The 23,336-nt window shown below is 37.5% G+C and overlaps 1 protein-coding gene across 13 annotated transcripts in view; it reads right to left on the bottom strand.

Annotated features, from left to right (window-relative positions):
- The window catches only part of CSNK1G1 (casein kinase 1 gamma 1), a 163,556-nt gene that overhangs the window by 54,990 nt on the left and 85,230 nt on the right, over window positions 1-23,336 (bottom strand). The window lies entirely within an intron of this gene.

The raw sequence follows: 23,336 nt of genomic DNA, 5'->3' as shown, positions 1-23,336 counted from the left end.
AACTAAATTACCTAGCTATGAAGCAAGTTCAAATAAATCTCATACCTACATTAATATCTGGATGTAAAAAATAACACCTTAATATTTCTTTAAAAGATAAGTGTATGTTGGGGATGACTGTCTTCTGAAGTTAGGGCCAGTGAAAACCTTTAAGGACATAATGACTTTGGCAATTCCCTTCTTTTGTTTATACAGTTTTATTTTTAATATTTAAAGAAAATAGGACAGCTCTTCTTCAAAACTTAACTGTCCCATGGTAGTGCCTTCCAGCACAACTACTGAATGTTCCTTAGTGTCTCTGAGCCATCAAGGAATTACTATTCATACAGGGAATTACTGCATATGGGGAACGATCATCAGGATTAATGATAATATTAAACAAGTCCACTTAACAAGAAAGCAGAAAGAATAGGCAGATAAACAGGATGATATTCCATAGTTAGAAGTGAACAGGGAAAATAAAAGCATAGCCTTTAAAACTGAGAAAATAACTCTAGAAAAGCAATGTATTACAAAGATATGAAACAATACATGTATTTCTTTTTTTTTTTTTCCATTTCTCAGACTCTGAAAAATGCCTCTTTATAATATGAACCAGTACACATATGACATCTACTCAAAATGCTGGCTTAATAAAAAAACAAACAAACCCAGCTAGACCCAGAATTAAGGAATCAGAATTACTCTGTCCTATAATGAAAAATGTTTTACAATCATCTTGTTCACAGGCCTCTTGGGAACTTGACTATTGCTGGATATATGCTGCTAACATGAGATCAATTTGTATGTTGGGGAAGAGAAAGTGAGGAAAGGCAAGAGCAGACGAATAGTCTCACATTTCTGAGCCACAGAAAATTGAACTTTTAGAGTTTTTCTACCATATACACACAATTACCAAGGCCTTGAGCCACAAAGCATATTCAGAGTTTTATTTATCCAAAGGAGCCAGGAAAGAAAGCCTAAGGTAGGAGAAAAGATTTCTTCTCTATTAGTATCTGAGATAAAAACAATTTAAAAATGTGTTAGGTAGGGGTGGGAGATCTCTTCTCCTTCCAAAAAGACTAATTCAGCTCAGAACTGGTAAAAATTTATGACTGGGTGGCTCAGTTAAGCATCTGACTTCGGCTCTGGTCATGATCCTGTGGTTCATGGGTTCGAGTCCTGCGTTAGGCTCTGTGCTGACAGCTTGGTGCCTGAAGCCTGCTCCGGATTCTGTGTCTCTCTCTGCCTTTCCCTCGCTTGTGTGCTGTCTCTGTCTCTGTCTCTCTTTCAGAAATAAGTATATAAACATAAAAAAAATTTTTTTTTTTTAATTTACGGGATAAAAACCTAGTCCCTGAAAAATCTCTGCTCTCTTTAGTACTGCATGCATTCACAGTTTCTGTGCTTTAGTTATAGAGATAGAATATCTATTGAGTTTCAAAAGCTAAAAAGAGATACACAATTCTTAACACACACCTGAACAACAATAATAAAATGTCAAGAAAGTTCTAGCAAGCACTTAAAAGGAATGAAAGAAAAAAATGAGGTCACTCAAAGAACAGTGAACTCCTTGACAATCCTGCCCCACTCCCATTATACTTTCTTTGTCCATGTGTCTGTCTTCCCTACTAACAGAAGATTGAAGGCAGTGACTATTATGTGTTAATTATGTTTGTATGTCAGTGTCTAGCATGGGTCCAAGCGCCTGGTAGATAAGGTCAGGATAAGTACTAAATAAATAAGTAAGTAACAATTCAATGAAATGTCACTGAGAATCTGGAATGCACAATACCTACTTCAAAATGCTAAAACACACATATGTAAAGCAAAATAACTTAATCAGATTTTAAATGTGCGGTACATGCTAACACAGGTGATACTAATGAGTAGTTCTTGTTTGAATTTCACAGGAATGATATTTAAAAAAATGTTCTGTTGGGCAAGTCGCTACTATGAAGATTCCACGTAACTCAGAGTTGTAATATTTCTACATTGATTTTCTTCTGTGTCTATTTTTCCATGATGGTTCTACACAGTCATCTGTAGTTTTACCTTGCTGTTCCACATGCAGGTGAACTACGTGGAACTATTCATTTTAGTTAACAGTACCAAAAGCTACACACAAACAAATGTAAATTTCATCCCCTCTCTCAAAAAAGCAACTGCCCATCCAAATAGACCAAATGACCAACAAAATTAGTCATCTGAGTCGTCTAATGTGCAAAGGCAGTCTGAGGACATCTCCCTACCCTTTTCTTCTCTCTCCATTTATATAGAGAGACAAATTCTTAACTTTGTTCCAGGCTAACCTAGAATTCCATGGTCTTTTCTTTACATAAGTAGCCCTTTTCCATTTCACTTGGACCTCACAGTCGTCCTGTGAAGAAAACAAGAAAATACTAATAAACTCCATTTTACATATGAGATAGACACCCTGAGAGATGCTGTATGATCTGTCCTACATACGAGGGTACCCAAGTAATACAACCAGATCTCTCAACTCCAGATTCACCACTCTCTTCTTCCATTAAGCTGACTATATTCTCTGCCTCTGTTCTTCTTCCCTTTCATTCATATGGTGGCCGAAGTTATTTTCTGTATTTCCTATCCTATCTCTTCCAAACCACATGCCTTTTTGGTTAACATTTAGTTTTTCTAGCAATTCTCTGTCACTCTTCTAGGATATAAATCCCCTGATGTATTACACAAGCAGCTTCATCTGTCCTATTCATTCCCTGGGTTCCCATTATTTTTATATCAGCTCCATGAATACTATCTTTTCAGCTTTCCTATCATATGTCCATCTCTCCGCAGTTCTTGAGCCTTGTCAATTCCAGTCACCAGTCCAGAATAAGGGTCACTTGGGGCATTATTTCTTAAATTATAAAAGTTAATATATACACATTAAAAAAATCAAATATAATAACAAACCAAAAGCAGTACAGAAATATATGAAGAAAAAGTATTCACATACATAACAGACACATAATTAAGAATACTTTTCTGCGACTTCACTTTTAATTTAATCTTATATAGTAGACATTTTTTCTTGTCACCTCATGGATATACCTCATTTATTTATTTATTTTTAAGTTTATTTTTGACAGAGACAGAGAGCGAGCATGAGCTGGGGAGGGGCAGACAGAGAGAGGGAGACACAGAATCCGAAGCAGGCTCCAGGCTGTCAGCACAGAGCCTGATGTGGGGCTCGAACTCACAAACCGTGAGATCATGACCTGGGCCGAAGTCGGACGCTTAACCGACTGAGCCACCCAGGCGCCCCTATACCTCATTTATTTTAATAGCTACATAGTATCTGACCCTATGATATATCATATTTGCTTAAGTTTTCCTGCAGATGGACATTTCGGTTGTATATTATTTGTTATTAGAAATAGATATGATAGTGAACAGCTATTGCTTTTGCCTGGCCTGCATCCTCTTCCTCTAATAACATTTTACTGTTCTGGTGGGAAAGCACCATTTCTTTGATGTTATTTCATGTGGTTAAAGCAGGGTCAAGTCCTTTCCCATTGCCACACCAAGGATATGACTCAAGCCAGGTTAATCAGAGTATTCTATTCCCCTGCCAGGAGGAATTGGGTCAAGGATGTGTGCTTGCTGGCACCTGGGTGGCTCAGTCGGTTAAGTGTCCGACCGGCTCAGGACACGACCTCAGTTTGTGATTTCGAGCCCCATTTTGGGCTCTGTGCTGACAGCTCAGAGCCTGGAGCCTGCTTGGGATTCTGTGTCTCCCTCTCTCTCTCTGCCCACCCCCCACTTACACTCTGTTTCTCTCTCTCTCAAAAATAAATAAACACTAAAAAAAAATTAAATAATAATAAAAAAAGGATGTGTGGTTGACCCATGTCAGTACAGAGTCAACTCTAGGACTTTCGTGGAACTATAGAGAAGGAGGAACAATTCCTCCTCACCCCCTCCCTCACTGCTAAACTGGAAGGAGCTTAGCCTGAATGAAGCTGCCAGAGACTACCAAATGAAAATAGGGACTACCTATCTGAAACTCAACACAGAAAAAGCAGAGCTGAGAGAAATGGAGACAGATAAATATGTCACATAAGCTGAAGCCAAGGACAGTGTTGGTCCTAAATCTGGCTGGCCTGCAGTGAGAATATTGCTGGATCTGTGAGCCAAGAAATTCTTCCCCTCTCCTCGCCCTCCCAAGTAAGCCTGAACTCTATCATCTGAAAATGAAAGAGTCTACACAAATATGCAGATAATATGGCAAAAAGCTTTGTGCCTACATTTTTGGGCATGACTGCAAACGTATCTTGAGGGTAAATTCCTTCAAGAGAATATGCTGAGTCAAGAGGCATGTGTATTTTACATTTCATTATATATTGCCAAATTGCCAGAGGTCTAAATCCTCGTTGGTCCCTCGTGTGTCTCTAGTCCTGGACCTACTTTCAATGTAAGTCATATTACTTAAAAATCTAGGCCCATAGAGAATTTAAAAATGCTTTCAGAACCTGCCTTGATCTATTATTTCCAAAGCCCCAGCTCGAGGTTATCCTCTCTCTTATATTTAGCCATAATGTGTCTGAAGGCAACTTTAAGCTTTGTATCCAAATTACCACTGATATTTCCAAGTCAAGAGACCTTCCTACCCCATTATTTGTTCCATGCTACCATTATAAAATTTCCCTCAAAGCATACCTCTATCACAAGTTTATGAAGTGTTTTTATATAGGTTCTCCCATTTAATCTTAACAATTAGTACATATAGGTATTACTATTCCCATTTTATAGGTAAGGTAACTGATCTGAAATGACTTGCTCAGGTCATGTAATGAGTGGTGCAGCCAAACCTAAACCCCCAACTTCTGCCTCTAAGTCTTAGGCTCTTTTACTCTACTACAGGTACGCATCTGTGCTCTAAGTTCACAGACATCTAAAGTGGCAGTAACTTCTACCTAGTCGCATTTCTTGGAAAGGAGATTAACCCATTTTGTAAAGATTCAATAAAAGATTGCCTATATATGAACCTAATGGACAATCACAAAATACTAATGGTGTTGATACCTTATGAATTCAAGTAATAAAGAAAGAGTAATGTTTCCCTTATAAAAGCCCAGGTAAGGTTACATTAAGAGTGCGTAAGTGCAGGGGTGTCTGGGTGGCTCAGTTGGTTAAACCTCCGACTTCGGCTCAGATTATGATCTCACAGTTCATGAGTTTGAGCCCTGCGTCGGGTTCTGTGCTGACAGCTCAGAGCCTGGAGCTTGCTTCGGATTCTGTGTTTCCCTCTCTCTCTGTTCCTCTCCTGCTCACACACACTCTTTCTCTCTCTCTCAAAAATAAAGATTAAAAAAAAAATTTTTTTTAAGTGCATAGTCTTTTCCTAATCAAACAACTAAGGAGTCAATCTTTAAAAGAAGCCTATTAATAATTTAATACATCATTTAGGAATTCAGAAGGCAGCTTGGCATACACTTAGAATAACACAGAAAGTATAAAAAAACAGATAAGCATTTGTTTTCATTAACCTTGGGCCCATGTAACAAATTGTTCCCAGAAGTTCTCTGATTAAAAAAACAAAACACACTAAGGCACACAGTCTAATCATAGCACAGAAGCAGAGTGCCCCCTACTACTGAACTCTCTTAATATTGTAATACCATTCCTTAAGTATCAAAATAGCCCTGGGAGAGTAAAGAACCAAGTGTTACCCTCACTTTCTGAATGGAAGCATAGAGGTTAAGTGGGTTGCCACAGAACAACCAGTCAATGGAACAGATGCTACAGCCTGCCATTCTTTTTTCATTTGAGCCTTCACCCAAATATGTCTCCAGTAAGAACAGATGTGACCTGATGGAACATTCAAGATGACCTTATAATTCTGGTCACTGAGGAGGCATGCAGACTTACAAGGAAGAAAAGTGAACTCATTTTTCTTGCTGATTTTCAGCTAGTCTGAGGAATAAGTGCCATAATGTTCCTTCTAGTTTCAAATTCAATTAAGTTCAAAGAGTCTGGTGGTCAGTCTGTGCATTCATCAAATAGTACACGTGAGAACAGAGTGCTAGGGGAACAGTAAAGAGGGGCATCTAACCTTGACTGAATGGGATGGGAAAGGCTTCACAGAGCAGGGGCCGTGGGCTGAGTCTTGATGGTTAAGAGCCGATTAGGCTGGAGTGGAGAGAATGAATCGTACAGGCTAAGGGAGCATATAGGTAGCTAAAAGCAAAGAGGCAAAAGCTCTCTGAAATGAGAAAAACTAAGACTATTTTTCTCTCTCCCATAGCTTATTTTTCTCTTTTTAAATATTTACTTTTGAGAGAGAGGGAGACAGAGGGAGACACAGAATCCGAAGCAGGCTCCAGGCTCTGAGCTGCCAGCACAGAGCCTGACACAGGGCTCAAACTCACAGACTGTGAGATCATGACCTGAGCCAAAGTCTGACGCTCAACCAATTGAGCCACTCAGGCACCCCCACAGTTTTTTTTAATTCTGAACCACCAGTTGGTTTAACAAATGTCCTTAAAAATTATGGCAGAGGTCATTTATAAAGTTGAAAAGGCAGAGATAGCTAAGTCAATAAAAAGATCATAGGAATAAAGGAAAAATAAGGATTTTATCTAAATATTATATACCTATATTACCTTAGTACATCTTTAATAATAGTTTCACAGGAAGTATTTTAAGTATACACTAGGAACACACCATTGCATTATAGAGCATGAACAGAAATACAATGCAAGCCATGAATGAGAAACATGAATTTGATTTTAAATTTTCTAGAAGCCACATTTTTAAAGAGGTGGAAAAAAAGAATTAGGTGGAATTAAGTTTAATAATATATTTTATTTAAGTCACATCCAAAATATCAACACTTCAACATATAATCAATTTAAAAATCACTGTGGTATTTTACATTCTTGGCGGGGGAAGGGGGGGACTAAATCTTTGAAATTCAGTGTACATTTTATACTTCCAGCATATTCGATTACCTATAAGTGCTAATTCAGGTGCTTCATAGGCACATGTGGCTAGTGGGTCAGCTCTGTAAGGAGTTTTGAGAGATATAAGTGAGGTTGGTTTAGGTACAGAAGAAATGGTGCAGAAAAGAGGTTTGATACTTAGAAATCTGCATCACCCCAAACAAGGAGGCTTCTTTACTTCTGAAGCCTCTCCTTTCTCTCAACTCTTCAGAATAGCTGTTTCTGCTCGAGTGTTCTCACTTTTAGAAAATAGTTAAGGGCAGTGCCTACTCTTGTTCACCACTGTATCCCCAGGGCTTAGCTTAGAATAGTACTTATCCCAAGTGGGATGCTCACTGAATACTTCTTTAATAAATGCACGAACAGACACATAGCTGCCTCCGGGCTTTAGCTTATTTTGTACTTGGAAGCCTTTCCTTACTCTTGTATTTGAACATGTCCAAGTAAATCATACCTCTTTTTGAAAGTTCAGCCCCTAGCTACCACCCTTTCTATACAGCCTTCCCTGTTTCCCATAATTAGTAGCCATTTCTCCCTTCAGAATTTCTGTATCATTTTATCTGTAGTCCCTTAAAAAAACCCTAACATTCCACTGTTTTTGTTTGCATTATAATTATTCTTATACATTGGTGAGCTCCTTGACAGTTACACAACAATACCTCATGATAAACATACTGGAAGCTCAACAAACATTACATATTCTTTTCCTCTAGTTTCTTGAAGGGCAGAGACCATACGACCCATAACTCTATGGCCCTCAAATCTCTCAGTATAGTGCTCTGGACACAGCTGATGCTCAGCTTCATCTCCTTGCATTATGACTACAGTAATTATTAGTACAAGATTGCTATAGGCTGGTAAGAATGATGAATTAAACCAAATGAAGTATAAAGAAAGAGGAAAATGTAGGGAAAAATTAAAACTGTGTCAGACTGTTGAAAGCACAAAAGAGTATAGAGCTGACAAACTCTTCTTTTAAATGGGAAGAATATAAATTACTTGCTTATGAGTTGTTCAAAGATGACAAATACAATTGGTCACAAACGTTAAAAAAATTTTTGTGTTGGTTTTTGTCTTAAGCATGTTTTATAGGTAAGTTATATTCTACAAATACTAACGGGCTTAGTTAGCAATTGGATTACTATTTTGAAAGGAGATACAAGGACTTATCTATCTTTTGTAGCCTATTATTGGAACTTAAAGAAAATATTCTCTTTCCCCAATGACACTGACAGACACTGGAAAGGAATTTAAGGTTTCTTAAAAAAATTTTTTCAAGTTCACTTATTTTTGAAAGAGAGTGAGAGAGTGAGCAGGGGAGGGGCAGAAAGAGAGGGAGACACAGAATCCAAAGCAGGCTCCGGGCTCCGTGCTGACAGCTCAGAGCCCAATGCAGGGCTCGAACTCATGAACCCCAAGGTCATGGCCTAAGCCAAAGTCGGAAGCTTAACTGACTGTCACCCAAGTGACCCCAGAATTTGTTAAGTTTTAATCCAAGACAGTAAATACATGCTTCCACCTTCTTGTAACTCAAAGGAATAATTCACGTCAGTGATTCATCTCTTTCATTCCATAGTATTCCACAGCTTTGAGGATGTTATGAAATGTTACTTTTCTTCTTAATTGTTAAACTTGACAAATTGTGAATTAGGAGGGGATGGTGCCTGAGGGCTGTGGCCAGTCCTGTGATGGTCACCAAGCGTACTCTAGCCCTTAGTTTGGGCTGAAACTTCTCCTGCCTGTGTCCTCCTTAAAAAAGCATTCTCTATGGGCAATCACTAAGCCATTCTTAACAACTGAAGAATGGTTGTGAGGATACTGAAGGAAGAGAAACATTCAGGTACATAGCAAAAGAGGTATGAATCAAGATAGAAAAGTAAAGTATGAGCTAGAACTGAAGGAGAAAATGGCATCAGAAACTTCAGGTTCTGGGTCGATTTATAAGCAAGCTTCTACTGACTGATCAACTTTTCCCCAGCCTTCACCCGTATAAGCACTGTATCAATTTTCTGCAGCTAATCACAATTCTCCAGATCATTCCACTTACATATAAGTTACTTGGGTCTATTTTTGGAAACTTGCCTTCTATTTTTTCATCAAGTTCCTTAAAAGAAGACAAAATCTAAGTAACAAGTTCTGTCTTCAGACTGAACAAGTATCTCTAGCAGTTCTGCATTTTGTACAACAACGCACCAAAAGGTGTTAGTACTTTGTGTTACTGTGAGGTGTGTGCAGGCCAATTTCTATAATAAACTCATAACATTCTGTTTGCAATTAAAGAGATTACTGGCACAAGTCTTCACCAGTAAAATGTTTAAAATCAAAGCCCCCCCCCACCCCCAACCAGGAGGGAGTGGGACAAATTTTATATACATAATTAAAGGTAATTACTCAAAATGCTTCATGTGATTTAGAGCTATTTTAGAGTTTTAAGGGGGCAAAGAAGGGCCACATGGGGTTTGACTCTAACAGATAAGCAAGTGTCTTACAGCATTACATATAAACTTTTCTGCTTTTATTTCACTATACCACAGGGCACACTGTTAGCCATAATATGAGAAACATCCCAATTCTCTAAACTATGAAAAAAACACACAAAGGATATACAATGATTGAATTTATCCCAGTCCAGAAGTGTACCAAATGCTGTGCTTCAGAAATAACAGTTCCCTTTGTTCAGCTAACTAGTGAGGTTAGTTAATACAGGTTTAGGTTAGGATCCTTAGGAGAATGAATGAACATTCATAGAACTATCACTACTAAATTAGCTCCATTAAAGACTAGCAATTATTAGTACTAAGGATGTGAATTACACCCTTCATAGCCCAGTACATGAAAACAACCCTTTCTATTTTTTCTTCATAAAATTAAGCATTAGCCACAGATTGGACTTATACTGTAACATCAATGAAAGTATTTAAATGTCCTTTTACAATGTTTTCTAGACAGTGTGCATAGATTTGGAAACACACACTCATGCACATACACATACACACTTTTAAAGGAAAAGATGAAGACCACACCACACGTTTCCTTGTCTAAAGATCATTCCATATACTGTAAAATGAAGATGCTTTCCATGTACCCATCTCAGGTTCTTGCTGCTGAGTCACCAACTCAAGGACATTTTTATATTTAGGTTCTGCTCCCTCAGAGAACAAGAGTGGCACTGGGGTCGCTCCTTCTGCAAAGTATATTCAGAGGTTTAGATATTTTCAAACATCCCCCTCACCTTTTACTCAATGGATAGGACTTTACCTTTTTTTGTTTGTTTTTAATAAGAGGCTCCGCTACTGTCCTAATGTTAACTTATTTCAAATAAGTGAAATGCTCATGCTGAAAGGAGCCACTCATGTTGAAAAGAGCAAGTCCTTAAGTTTGGCAGATGTGGCTTTATATTTCAATTTATCATCCCAGACTTCCTCAGAGTATAAGAAGGTCTGCCTCTGATAATAAAGGCCCAAAGCAAGTTTCCCTCCTAGCATTACTTTTTCAGTAAGAGTATGGTAAGTACAATAAACACAGGCACAATGAACTGGGAAAGAGGCAGTTCTCTTTTTTGGAATATGCATTACCCTATGCCAGGACGATACACAGTTGCTGTGTTCACACTCTACTTTGAGAATCTCAAGATGCTGAAATGTCCTAAGGCAAAATGTTTTGCATTTTAAGCAAGTGTTAAATGAAGACAAAGAAAAATATGGCCAGTAAACTCATCCTTCTCTTGTCACACGATCAACTGTTTTTTTTTTCCCAGTTCTTAAGCCACATTCTTAGAGAACCTGCGCTCCGTGGAATGGTGAATTCTACATGATTCCGTACCCACTGAATAAGGTACCTAGGCCCGAACTGGAAAGCCTTTCCAAGCTGAGTCAGCCGGTCTCTTTCCCAGGAACTTGCAATTGGGACACAGGTCTGCAGTCCATCTCTGCTGGCGCTTAAATCAACAGGGGCTATGTGAAAGGCCTTTTTCCACCACATGTAAGGAGAAGCAGAGAAAGCTGGTAATGTGGAGAAAAGAAGAGGGCTAATAAACAATGAGGCAAGACAGTTTATGACCCTAAGCAGAAGAGTCAAATAAAGCATTAAGAGTCTGGAAAAGGTGAACAGAAAGCCAGAGACAGAGTAGTTTGTCTTGGTTTCTAGAGGCTTTCCAGTGCTTTGTACCAATCCCTAGTGAGATCTGTATAATATTTCCTTCCTATTCCAAGACACATCCCTGTGATCTTCCAGTAAGATTTCCTTTTGTATCTAAGCTATTCAGAATAGATTCTGTTAATGGTAATCAAAACAGTGTTGACCAATACACACACATAACTGTTCATTTTCCTTATGATGGTTAAAGAGGAGGAAGATGAGCAGTTATGTGTGTGTAGATGACGCTACACTTTGCTTTAGGGAGCGAAGAAATAAAAAAGACACAGACTCTGCCCTTAGGGAACTTACAGGTAGAAAACAGAGACGTAAACTGCTAGCATAGTTACCAGATCAAGCCTTTCATAAAAATTAGTATAATGAAGAAAGAGTAGATGTGGAATGGCCTAAGAACCAAATTTATTTACTCAAACTTAACGATATATATATTTGGTCAAAGTTTGAGGAATTAAAAACTACCATAAAATCTTTTGCAGATGTATACTTTACTAGATAAACTATGTACCATTGTATATATTATATAACCATACTCTGCAATACATATTTACTGACTATGATCATATATACAAATCCAGTTGGACTATTATTCTATGGGCAATATAAGGGATTTTTCAAGGCTAACTTTGATCGTATGTGATTTTCACTTGTGTGCTATCTTTAGCTCCTAACCTTACATGTGACTTTGTATTTAACAGTTGGCTTCCATAGAAAAACAATCACCCTCGAAATCCTAGCATTTTAAATAAGACACCTAGAAACTGGTAATTAGATGTGATCTGTGACAGCTGGTGGCAATCTAGTTATTTGACTATTAGGCAATCCTAGCAGCCAAGTGAACTGAACTATGGTGTTCTAAGAAATAACTTAGAATTTTGAACAAAGCCTATAGCCTCAAATTAGGTACTAAGTCCCCATTATGACAGTGCCTCCATACAGGAAATTAAAAATAAACTAGCACAAAAATGAGCCCTCACCAATCTATTTTCTAACATGTTTTATTATCTTTCTAGAACTATTTTCAATACTTTCAGTAATGCATTTATTTAAAAAAATTTTTTGAATAAATTTTATTTTTTAAAAAATTTCAGGGCACCTGGGTGGCTCAGTTGGTAGAGTGGCCAATTCTTGATTTCAGCTCAGGTCATGATCCCAAGGGTTGTGGGATAGAGCCCCATAACAGGCTCTGCTGAGCATGGAGCCTGCTTAAGATTCTCTCTCTCCCTCTGCCCCCTCCCCTGCTTGCACTATCTAAAATTAAAAAAAAAAATTTTTTTTTAATTAATTTATTATTAAGTAATCTCTACACCAACATAGGGCTGGAAATCACAACCCCGAGGTCAAGAGTCTCATGCTGTACCAACAGACCCCACCAGACACCCTGCCATTATTTTTCAATCACAATATTCAACTTGATGTTGAACTCATTTCACCCTTTTGGTACCTCATCTCTTAAATCTGTATTAAATAATAAAGCTAATAAATGAAATAAGTCAGTCAGAGAAAGACAAATGCCACACGATTTCACTCAAATGTGGAATTTAAGGAACAAAACAAATGAACAAAGTAAAAAAGGGGACAAACCAAAAAAACAGATTCTTAACTCTAGAGAACAGAAGGTTACCAGAGGAACGGTTACCAGAGGAGAGGTTGGGGGTGGGGAAGAAGATGGGTGAAACAGGTGAAGGGGATTAAGAGTACACTTACCATGATGAGCATTGAGTAATGTATAGAATTGTTGAGTCACTACATTGTACCCTTGAAAATAATATAACACTGTAGGCTAACTATCCTGGAATTAAAAAAAAAAGCCTAAAAGAAACAGCACTGTTTGAAATTTATTCCTTTCCATTTGATAAACAGAATCATCTATAAATCAGAAACATTTTAATGAAAAATATATACATTAAAAAAAACAAGGAAATATACAAAATAATAGCTGTGAATAGAGACTCACCACGGTGGTGACCAAAACTTCAATCTTTCTTTAATATATTTTTCTAAACCTTCAGTGATATTAGTTTTCTCCAGAATTTACAAAAATAATTTTTTAAGTGAAAAACTTCTTGTTACCTTCGGGCAAACTGCAGATAGATAATTGCAAATTTATCCTCTAACGCTATTCTCCTTTTTAGGTAGCAGAGTTAAGAGATCTAGGCTGTGTTTTCTGAACTATAACTGTTAAGAGTGGAAGCCAAGCAAAACGTTGATGAGGTATGACTACCAGTTCAATGTGATTGTATCCAAATCATTCTCTAGCTGCTAATGGGCTATTGTGGTCTTCAGACTTGCAATGCTATAGCCACTATACTGATGAGAACTACACACAATTCCTACCTTTCATGGGCTTCAATTCTAAAACTTTCACCATGGAGTTAGTTCTTGGATACTCTGTTTGTAGGTAGTAATGAACATAAATGTCTCTGATTGTATAGCAAATCCTTGCGGAAATAATTTTGGGGACTTCATTCTAGTATCTTCAGTTATTCACTCATATCTCTATTCTGCTTGCTTAATACAGGTAATAATTACTATCACAAGCAAATAAAGAAGAGCCTGAGTTTGGAGAGGACAGTATGCATGAAGGAAAGAAGCTTCAACTTAAGTTGGTGATTGCACTGCCAGTCAAATAGTGTCCAAAGAACTTATATACTGGGGTTTCATCAATTTAACAGACATTTGTTGAGTCTTTTCTTTGGATCAAGTAATATGCAAGCAATACTTTAACGAATAAAAGATGTTTCTTGCCCTTAAAAAGCTCACAATCCAGCAGCATATTACACTGTGAAAAATCCACAGTGATAGAGATGTGGCTAAGTCCCCTCATTACAGTGCCTCGAGAGTGGCACAGAGTTCTTTGAGGTAATTTCCATATTCTGCAAACTGAATGGAGTGATAAAAAGGAGTAAGAAGTTTGGTCACTGGAGCTCCTGGATGGCTCAGTCGGTTGAGTGTCTGACTTTGGCTCAGGTCATGATCTCACAGTTTGTGAGTTTGAGCCCCACGTCGGGCTCTGTGCTGACAGCTCAGAGCCTGGAGCCTGCTTTGGATTCTGCATCTCCCTCTCTCTCTGTTTCCTCCCCCCCCCCCCCATTCATGCTGTGTCTCTTTCAAAAATAAAAATAACCATTAAAAAAAAAATCTTTAAAAAAAAGAAAAGTTTTGGTCACTGCCATGCTAGAGCACAGATCAGCAAACTAAGCCCATAATCTGGCCCAGGTACTTTTGTATGATTAGAGAACTAAGAATGGGTTCTATATATTTAAATATTTGAAAAAATTTAAAGACTAATATTTTATAATACACAAAAATTGCTTAAAATTCTAATTTTGGTGCCCATGAATAGAGTTTCATTGGAATATAGCTCATTCATTTACTTACTGTTTATGGCTGCTTCTGTGCTACAGGAACAGAGATGAATAGTTACACAGAGACTGATAGCCCACAAAGCCTAAAGTATTTACTATCTGTTCCTTTAAACTATCTGGATTCATAAGAAATCTCATCTTCCACACTGGAAGTAGGGGGATAGCCCAATTATATACATCCTTCCTTTTCTGGGGGCACTGATATTCACTAACAGTCCATAGACTCTGTAATAAACCTGACTTACAATGTTTCAGTAGTTCAACACTAGTAACACCACTTTCTTTGCAAATTCATAAACAAATCTAGTTATATAAAGACCAAACATTAACTGAACCAGCTGGCCTGGGTCTTGCATAATAGTTTGAATTTGGTTTTATGGAACAAAAACAGGTATGGCAATGTGATCTTTTTTGCCTGGGGTTCTTTTCCGAGGTATTATAAAGACCACTGTGGCCAAGTGTCACCTCCAAACTGACAGGAAAAGCGGGGGAGTTGTGCAAGTAGAAGTATTCGTTCTCACCAAGGAGGCCTAAGTGAGCATAAGTGTATTCCAACATGACCACATGCAGCTCCTCTGAAAGAAACACACTACCATCAAAATCACAAATGTGATGGGTTCACTGTAGCTGGATTCTGCTCTTTTGAGTCAGGATTAGGAAATATTAAGTCACTACTGCTTGAGAATCCATCAAAAAGCCTTCAAAGATGAAACTGTTACTTCTTCATTCTGAGATTTTTTTAAAAAGTTTATTCATTTTGAGAGAGAGAGTGCACATGTGGGGGAGGGATGGAGAGAGAGGGATAGACGGAATACCGAGCAGACTCTGTGCCAGCAGCACAGAGCCTGATGCAGAGCTTGAAACCATGAACCATGAGATCATGACATGAGCTGAGATCAAAAGTCAGACACAACCAGGTGAGCCACCCAGGGGACCCCATTCTGAGATTTTTTTAAAGCTATGAGAAATGGGGTGGCCTGGGTGGCTCAGTAAGTTAAGCATCTGACTCTTGATTTTGGTTCAGGTCATGATCTTGAGGGATTGTGAGACTGAGCCCCGCGCTGGGATTCTCTCTCTCCCTTTCTCTCTGTGTCTTCCCGCTTGCATGCTCTCTCTCTCTCAAAATAAATAAATAAACATTAAAAAAAAAAAAGGCTATGAGACATACACATAGTATATTTCCATTTCTACAGAAAAGTAAGATCTTCAGTTTTCAATGTAAAACAGTAACTGCCTTAAGAATGCAAGGCCTTTGTAGACATTACCTCATTAAACCCTAGCAGGCCTAAAAACTATACAAAGCAGTTTTTCCTATTGTATCAGAAAGAAACTGAGGCACAGCAGGGCACATGGTTAACGCTGAGTCAAAGAATCAGTGGGAAAAACTGAGCCAACCTTTGCTCCTTGCTCCAATTCTTAGCTGTCTCCACTTATTCACATTGCCTATAATCAGAGATGTTAAATGTCTAAATCTCCAGTCCTTAAAATGTAATTTCAAAGTTGCCCATTTATACTCATTAAGATCAGTTTTCCCTGAATTTAGTAGTATATGTCTCCTCCCCCTACAATACCTCTAGCAGACAGACTTCTGAAAAACTTACACGTGGAAAGAAAGGTCCAGGTTTCACTTTCTTTTATCCAGTTTATTATTTTATCCTTTCTTCTCTTGTTATGAAAAGTTTCTACCCAACTGGAGACCAAAAAGTGTCTTCTAAATTCCTTAAGGGCTCCTATATACTGGACATCAACGTTGAGGTATGTTACTTGTTCACAACTACTCTTGTTACATGATTCACTTCTATTTTAAGTAAAATTCCCATCTTTGCAATATCTCTGCAGCTTTTCTTATTTTTTTTTCAGCTTTTCTTATTTTTAATTTTCCTGTTTAAACCAGCTTATTTACAATATACTCCTAAGGAAGTTCACAACATTACAGGAAGGTTTTGTCAATCTCACACTTTCTGATGATTTTCTTCAGATCTGTGCTTTATTCTTCTGTTGAAGGAGAACCATGTTCCTGTTAATTTAACAGTTGTCTAGATTCAAAGCTCTTTTTCTGGGACCAGAAAAACCTCCTACCTTTTCTTGATGACATATAAAACCATTCTCTCCTAGAAATCTCAAAATTGTAAAGTCTGATAACCTCTATGAACATGGTCTTTAATCACAGTATAAAGGTTTCAGTGGGTGAAATGGCTTGCATAGGGTAGCACTGAGCTTCTCCGTTGTACACACAGCATATACATTCAACGTAAGTGATTAATTTACTTTGGAAAGAAATGCTTCAAAACCTAGATTGCCCAAGACCATAAAAGGCTTTGGAAGTAACAAAGGCAGCCTTCTAAAGCATAAAATTTGAGGGCACAATGTGAAACAGGAAATCCTACTCTTTCATGGGAGTGGGGGATAGTTCTGGGCCTTTGCTTCAGTTAAAAACACTCTCACGACTATCTTCTACCACTCTATTATAATTAGGTAAGGGATAATGGGTGGAAGTCCCCAGGAATCTACTAGGGATATGTGTATGTATACACACAAGAAAAAAGTCTGTGTAAAAACATTCCTAGTTCAGGTGTACCTATCCTGTGACTGGGTAAGTAAGTTACCAAACTCCCCTGTGCTCAAAAATGGGAAAAGTGAAACATAACCAACCATATGAAGTACCTACTGGATACTTAAGTTGACTTATTTTCTCGCCCAATAAGATTTTGGCTGGACTTTGTTACACTGTGAAACTGCAGTAAGTATCTTGTTGTCTTTTTAAATTTGAAGATTAACATCTCCTTTACAAGACAGCCAGAGCAGAATGCTCATTAGCAGATTAGAATAGCTGCTGAAAATCCAGGACATGGCAGCTCAGACTTAGATCAACTATGACATGACATTTATCCTCAGAGTCCCTAAGATTTTTCCCAGGCAGGCTGCTGGGTGGAAATGGAATTAACTGTTTAAGCAGAGCAAAGGGAGTTCCTCCACTACCTTCAGGATCTCTCAATACAATTAAGAAGGGTGCAGAAGCAAAGAGACCATTGTAGTGTCTGTCTGTATTACATTTATGCCTTTCAAAATGTCAAGTGAAGTGATGAGAATTTACCATACCCTACTCTAGTACTTTCTCTAAAAAGGCCAAAGTTATTATTCAAAACCACTGTTCCTAAGAAATAGTTAACTCTGAGAACATTAATAGATGGCAACTTTATAGCTCCTTCTGGTGAAGTCAAAGGTCTCCATCCCATTTTATTTATTTGCATTCTCATTTCTCTATCTGGAGTCCTCTTTTCTTGCCATTTGCCTACTCCTCCCTTCCCCATCCTTTTTCATTTGTTCCTGCCCTTGCTCACGCCTTCCCTCTCCCTCCCTTTCTCTCCTGTCACTTTAGCTGCATGCTTGGTTCTGGTTTATTCATCTTTTATTAATTTAGCAAACATACACTAGGCCTTTACCATATGACCAGTCCATATGTAGCTATGAATCTTCAGGCTCATACTGTCCCCTCTCTCATGTTTAGGCCTCCTATCTGTTTAGGCCTCTGGTTTTGCCCATCTTGGCCTCAAATGTGTCATCCACCAAGTCTATTCCTTTGTTTTAGGATACCAGGAAAAGTGCTGTACTGGATAAAGGATTAGTGGGCTGGGAAATCTTAAAATTGATGATGTATATATATACATATATATATATGTATATATATACACTCTCCTAAGTAAAAGGACCCTGAGAGCACAGGGAAACCTAAACAATCTCATAACATGAACATGAGTTTGGGACTTACCCATAATGACTATAACACAATTACCACAGCGTCGATGATTTAAAAAAATGAAAAGAAAACAAGAAGGTTACTTTCACCTGCTGACTGCAAAGGTTGCAGCCTTTAATTATCATGATTAAATACTACTGTTCTCTCTTATGAAGCCGGCCCATTGTATCAAACAAATACTAAAGCAACTAGGAGGGCAAGCAAGTTCCAGGGAATCCAGAGTCGATTTTTAAGCCATGACTCCTACTCTTATATATTCAGAACAATCTATAGAAGCTAAATATGAAAAGAAAAGCATAAATGTGCTCATTGCCAAAGCCCTCTGTGCTTTGAAAAATCAGAACACAGTGATTTAAGAAGGAATGAAACAAAAATAAGACAAAACTGAAGAAATTATTTTCCAACAGTGAAGAATATAATACTTTTTCATAGTTAATCCTTACATACCATTGCAGTTTCACACTTAAAAAATACTGTTTTTCTTTGTAGTAACTTTGGAAATCCTCCAGTAATCTCAGACTCAATGAGTACAACCACAATATGCAAATAAAAATCTACCCCATCCCCAGCCATCTCATTATGTGAAAACACTAGGTAATGTTCCCGTTTTGATTTACTTGGCCATTGGAAATTCACTTTGGCAGGGTTCTATTTATAATGTAATTAAGTTAAAAATTTTTTTCTATCTTTTGAAACCAAGGAAGTTACCAAGCATAAATATCTGCACCAGAATGTTTCTTGTAGAGTAACATGTGATTTTTTAAAAAAATTTTATTCAATCTTAGGTTCAAATAGTTTTTTTAAAAAGTCATGTATTCTAACCTTCTACCCAATGCACAAATCTCCCTCACAATATCCAGAATGCATAACTGTTCAACTTCTGCCTGAAAACTGCCTTTCCCCTATGAGACGAGAAATCCTACTGCATAAAACAGCTTATTCCAGTTCACAATTTGTTTTTCTTCCTACAAGAAAGTGTTTGGAAAGAAAGGAAACAAGACATTGTAGCACTTTATTATCATTTGTTGAACTTATGCCTGAAACTGTTAACACGTGTCCCCAGGATAAATGGGGACAGAAATGGGTTACTTGGTGATAGAAGAGGAAGGAGGGAGACCATAAATGCACTGCTGCAGTCTTTTAAAAAACTAGATGTTATAATAATAATGATGATGATGATGATGATGATACATAATCAGGGGTAAAATGCAAAAAAAAAAAAAAAAAGGATTAATTTAAAAACTTAAGAGTGCCACCACTTTCCATTTCTAATCATACTCTTCAAAGGTAATCATTATTAAATTTTTGTATATCCAATCAGATATTTTCTATGCTCATGTGGACATAGCTGTACTATATACGTATTTCTTATTATACTATACAAACATGACACTAGACTGTTTTGTAAACCTTTTCACTTAAAAATACATTGGGGCATCTTTCCATATCAGTACATAGGGCTCTATCTTCTTTTTAATAGCTAATTTCACAGGTATAAATATACCATTTATTTATCCAGATCCATAGTGATGACATTTAGATTACTTCCATACTATTCTAGTTATACAAAGCCAGAATTTATCCTTCCTAAAATTTCTTTTGATAATTTCTTTTAAATCATTTAGAATAAACCTAACCTACCATTTAATAGCTCTTTAAACATTTGAAAATCACCATCATATGGGGGATATGGGAAACTAAATATAAGTGTTGCACTCTAATATCAGAAATCAATAGGGGAAAGGATTTCCTCAGATAAAAACAATCTAAATGTCTGACAACACAAAATAGTCGGTGGGTGCCTACATTATGGCCTATGAAGAAGATGGGCTATTACACAATTATTAGAAACATAAAGACTCTGCAGCATTACAATAAATGCTGTAATGCTAAATGAAAGAAGATGTAGTTACAGGTAACTGAGATTAACCATGAAACATGTCTGCAAATGAAGAGATATTCAAATGAAACGTAGCGGAGTTAGGGTAGTAAGAGCATGGATCATCATTTCTTTTCAAAATATCTTTTCATATTTTATAATTTAATTTCTACCATGAATGAAAAAAAAAATGATAGCTATTACGATGATCAAGATGATCATTCTCAGTTTCAAGGTCCTCTTTACTTTCTTCCCTGATTATCTTGGAGATACCAATCATCACAGTAAATAATCAGGTCTTGAAATTTCTTGATGGCAAAGTTACAATCAGCCAACAAAGCATGAGGTGTGACTGCCCACAAGAGAAAAGAATGGAATGGAAGGGAAGATGGTAGAGATCAAAGAAGGGACAGTCAGGAAGAGCTCCAGCTTAAATTGTGTTCACAATCATCTAGCGCCACCATTCTATCTTCGTATGAATAGGGAACTGATTATGAATTTCCAGATCATATCATATGGTCAGGGCAATGGGGTCAAAAACCCAAGGTAATGATTAAGACCTGGATACTTAAGAAGGAAGAAATGGTCACACTCCCAAGCCAATATAAAAGTTCCTATTTCAGAAATTTAAAGTCTCAGGGAGCCTAGGTGGCTCAGTTGGTTAAGCGTCCGACTCTTGATTTCGGCTCAGGTCATGATCTCACAGTTCATGAGTTTGAGCCCAGTGTCGGGCTCTGCACTGACAGTGTGGAGCTTGACTGGGATTCTCTCTCCCTCTCTGTCTGTTCCTCCCCCTCCCAAAATAAGTAAATATTAGAAAAAAAAAAAAAAAAAGAAATGTAAAGTCTCACAACATGGTCAGAATAGCATTTTTTAATTTAAAAGCATTCATTCCTCCCCCAAAAATTCATCCATTTTATTTATTTATTTATTTATTTATTTATTTTTAATTTTTTTTTTTAACGTTTATTTACTTTTGAGACAGAGAGAAACAGAGCATGAACGGGGGAGGGTCAGAGAGAGAGGGAGACACAGAATCCGAAACAGGCTCCAGGCTCTGAGCAGTCAGCACAGAGCCCGATGCGGGGCTCGAACTCACGGAGCGCGAGATCGTGACCTGAGCTGAAGTCGGACGCTTAACTGACTGAGCCACCCAGGTGCCCCAAATTCATCCATTTTAAAGGACTGATTAATTCCTTGAACAAATCTAAGTCACAATGCATTTTTTTAAAACTATTCCTTGTCATGATACCCAAATATTTTGCGAATCACTGGCATATGATGAATAATGACAGACAAATACTAGTGCATAAAAACAACAATTAGATTATTTTGGTCACTGTGTGCCTTTGGCATGAAATGTTGTTTATTTACAATGCCACATCACCTTGGTTCTGAAGAGAGTGGCATATAAGCTCTGGCTGGTTAAACACTAACTAGTGATGAGTCACATTTGCAGCTGGAACTCACTCTAGAAAAATAGGGAGAGAAATGTTTGTGCTTGTAAGTTAGAACTAGGAGTTCATGCCTTTATTTATTTATTTATTCATTCATTCATTATTTTTGAGAGAGAGAGGCAGAGCATGAGTGGGGGACGGAAAGAGAGAGGGAGGGAGGGCGACACAGAATCCGAAGCAGGCTCCAGGCTCTGGGCTGTCAGAGAGAGAGAGAGAGGGAGACATAGAATTCAAAGCAGGCTCCAGGCTCTGAGCTATCAGCACAGAGACCAATGTGGGGCTTGAACCCATGAACCATGAGATCATGACCTGAGCTGAAGTTGGACGCCCAACTGAATGAGCCACCCAGGGGCCCCCATGCTTACATTTATAATAAAACATGGTCAAATCCTGTCTACTTTCTTGTCAACTGATTTACTTTCAAAATAAATTTCCTTTTTTGGCCATCCTCAGGAAATATTTTTATTAATAACTTGGCAAAAATCTAAAAAGGCAAAAACTTATCAAATCTTCCTAACTTTTTTCTGTCACAAAAATACTTCCTAACTACCTACTATGTGAAAGAACTATGTTAGGACTTGAGATAAACTTGAGACACAAGGGTGCAGAAGAGACAAGCCTTGTTCTCGGGAGCTTATGGTCTTATTGCAGGGCTGGGGGATGGAATGTGTAATTACAATTAAAGAGCATTCGATATGTAATCACCAGTAACAGAATCAAGACTGAAAAATATCCCAATATGGCATTAAAGATGTTTAAGTGCTCAAAATCAATTATATTACCACAAAATTCAGAAAGCCTGGGTTGACGCCAACATATATATATATATATATATATATATATATATATATATATATATATACATATACATATATATATATACACACACACATATATATATATATATATATATATATATATATATATATATATATATATAAAAGAGGTAAAGGTTCCAGTTGAGTAAAACTCCATAAAAACATAAAGGTCAACTAGTGAAATGGCTGTTAAAATAGCTCATCTAAATTAACAGAAATATCATAGATGAGTTGTAATAATTGTCACCCTGAAATTTATAAAAACACGAACAACATAACAGCTAACTTTAAGTAAGTTCAGTTCTGGGGGGCACCTGGGTGGCTGAGTTGGTTGAGCATCTCACTCTTGATTTTGGCTTGGATCATGATCCCATGGTTCATGGGATCGAGTCCTACATTGGGCTCTGCTCTGACAGCAAAGAACCTGTTTGGAATATTCTCTCTCTCCCCCCCCCCCCCCCCCCCCATTGTGCATGCTCTCTCTCTCAAAATAAATACATAAACTTAAAAAGAAAGTTTAGTTCTGGAAAGACAAGCCTCAAGTTATATATATGTCCTGCAAACTAAATGAACAAACATATAGTAAGAAGCTATTGTGAGTAAGAACTCATTTTAGGTTCAATGAAAGGCAAATGCCTATCGTGGCCTTGCTAGGTTAGGACTATGGCTGATTACTGTCACAGTCAGTGTGTAAGACAACTTGAATAACATTGTGTGGCTATTATATAATTCTATATATTCTAGGAAGTGAAACTCAAATTCCTTCAATAGTACCTTCAATAAGTGGTACTTGAAATAAAAACATGCTTCAGTCATTCAGGAAAAACCATCACACTGTAGAAAGCAAAAAGTAGAGGAATGTCTAACTAATGTCAAACAATGAAACTAGTGCTGAACAATTTCATCTTCTGCAAGCAATATCCCATAGGTACAACCTCCTTAGGGTTGGTAACATTTGCTT

This window comes from Felis catus, chromosome B3, assembly GCF_018350175.1.
Source record: "Felis catus isolate Fca126 chromosome B3, F.catus_Fca126_mat1.0, whole genome shotgun sequence".
Classification (NCBI taxonomy): domain Eukaryota; kingdom Metazoa; phylum Chordata; class Mammalia; order Carnivora; family Felidae; genus Felis; species Felis catus.
Note: the sequence above shows the minus strand (reverse complement) of the source record. Positions and strands in the feature narration are given on the sequence as shown.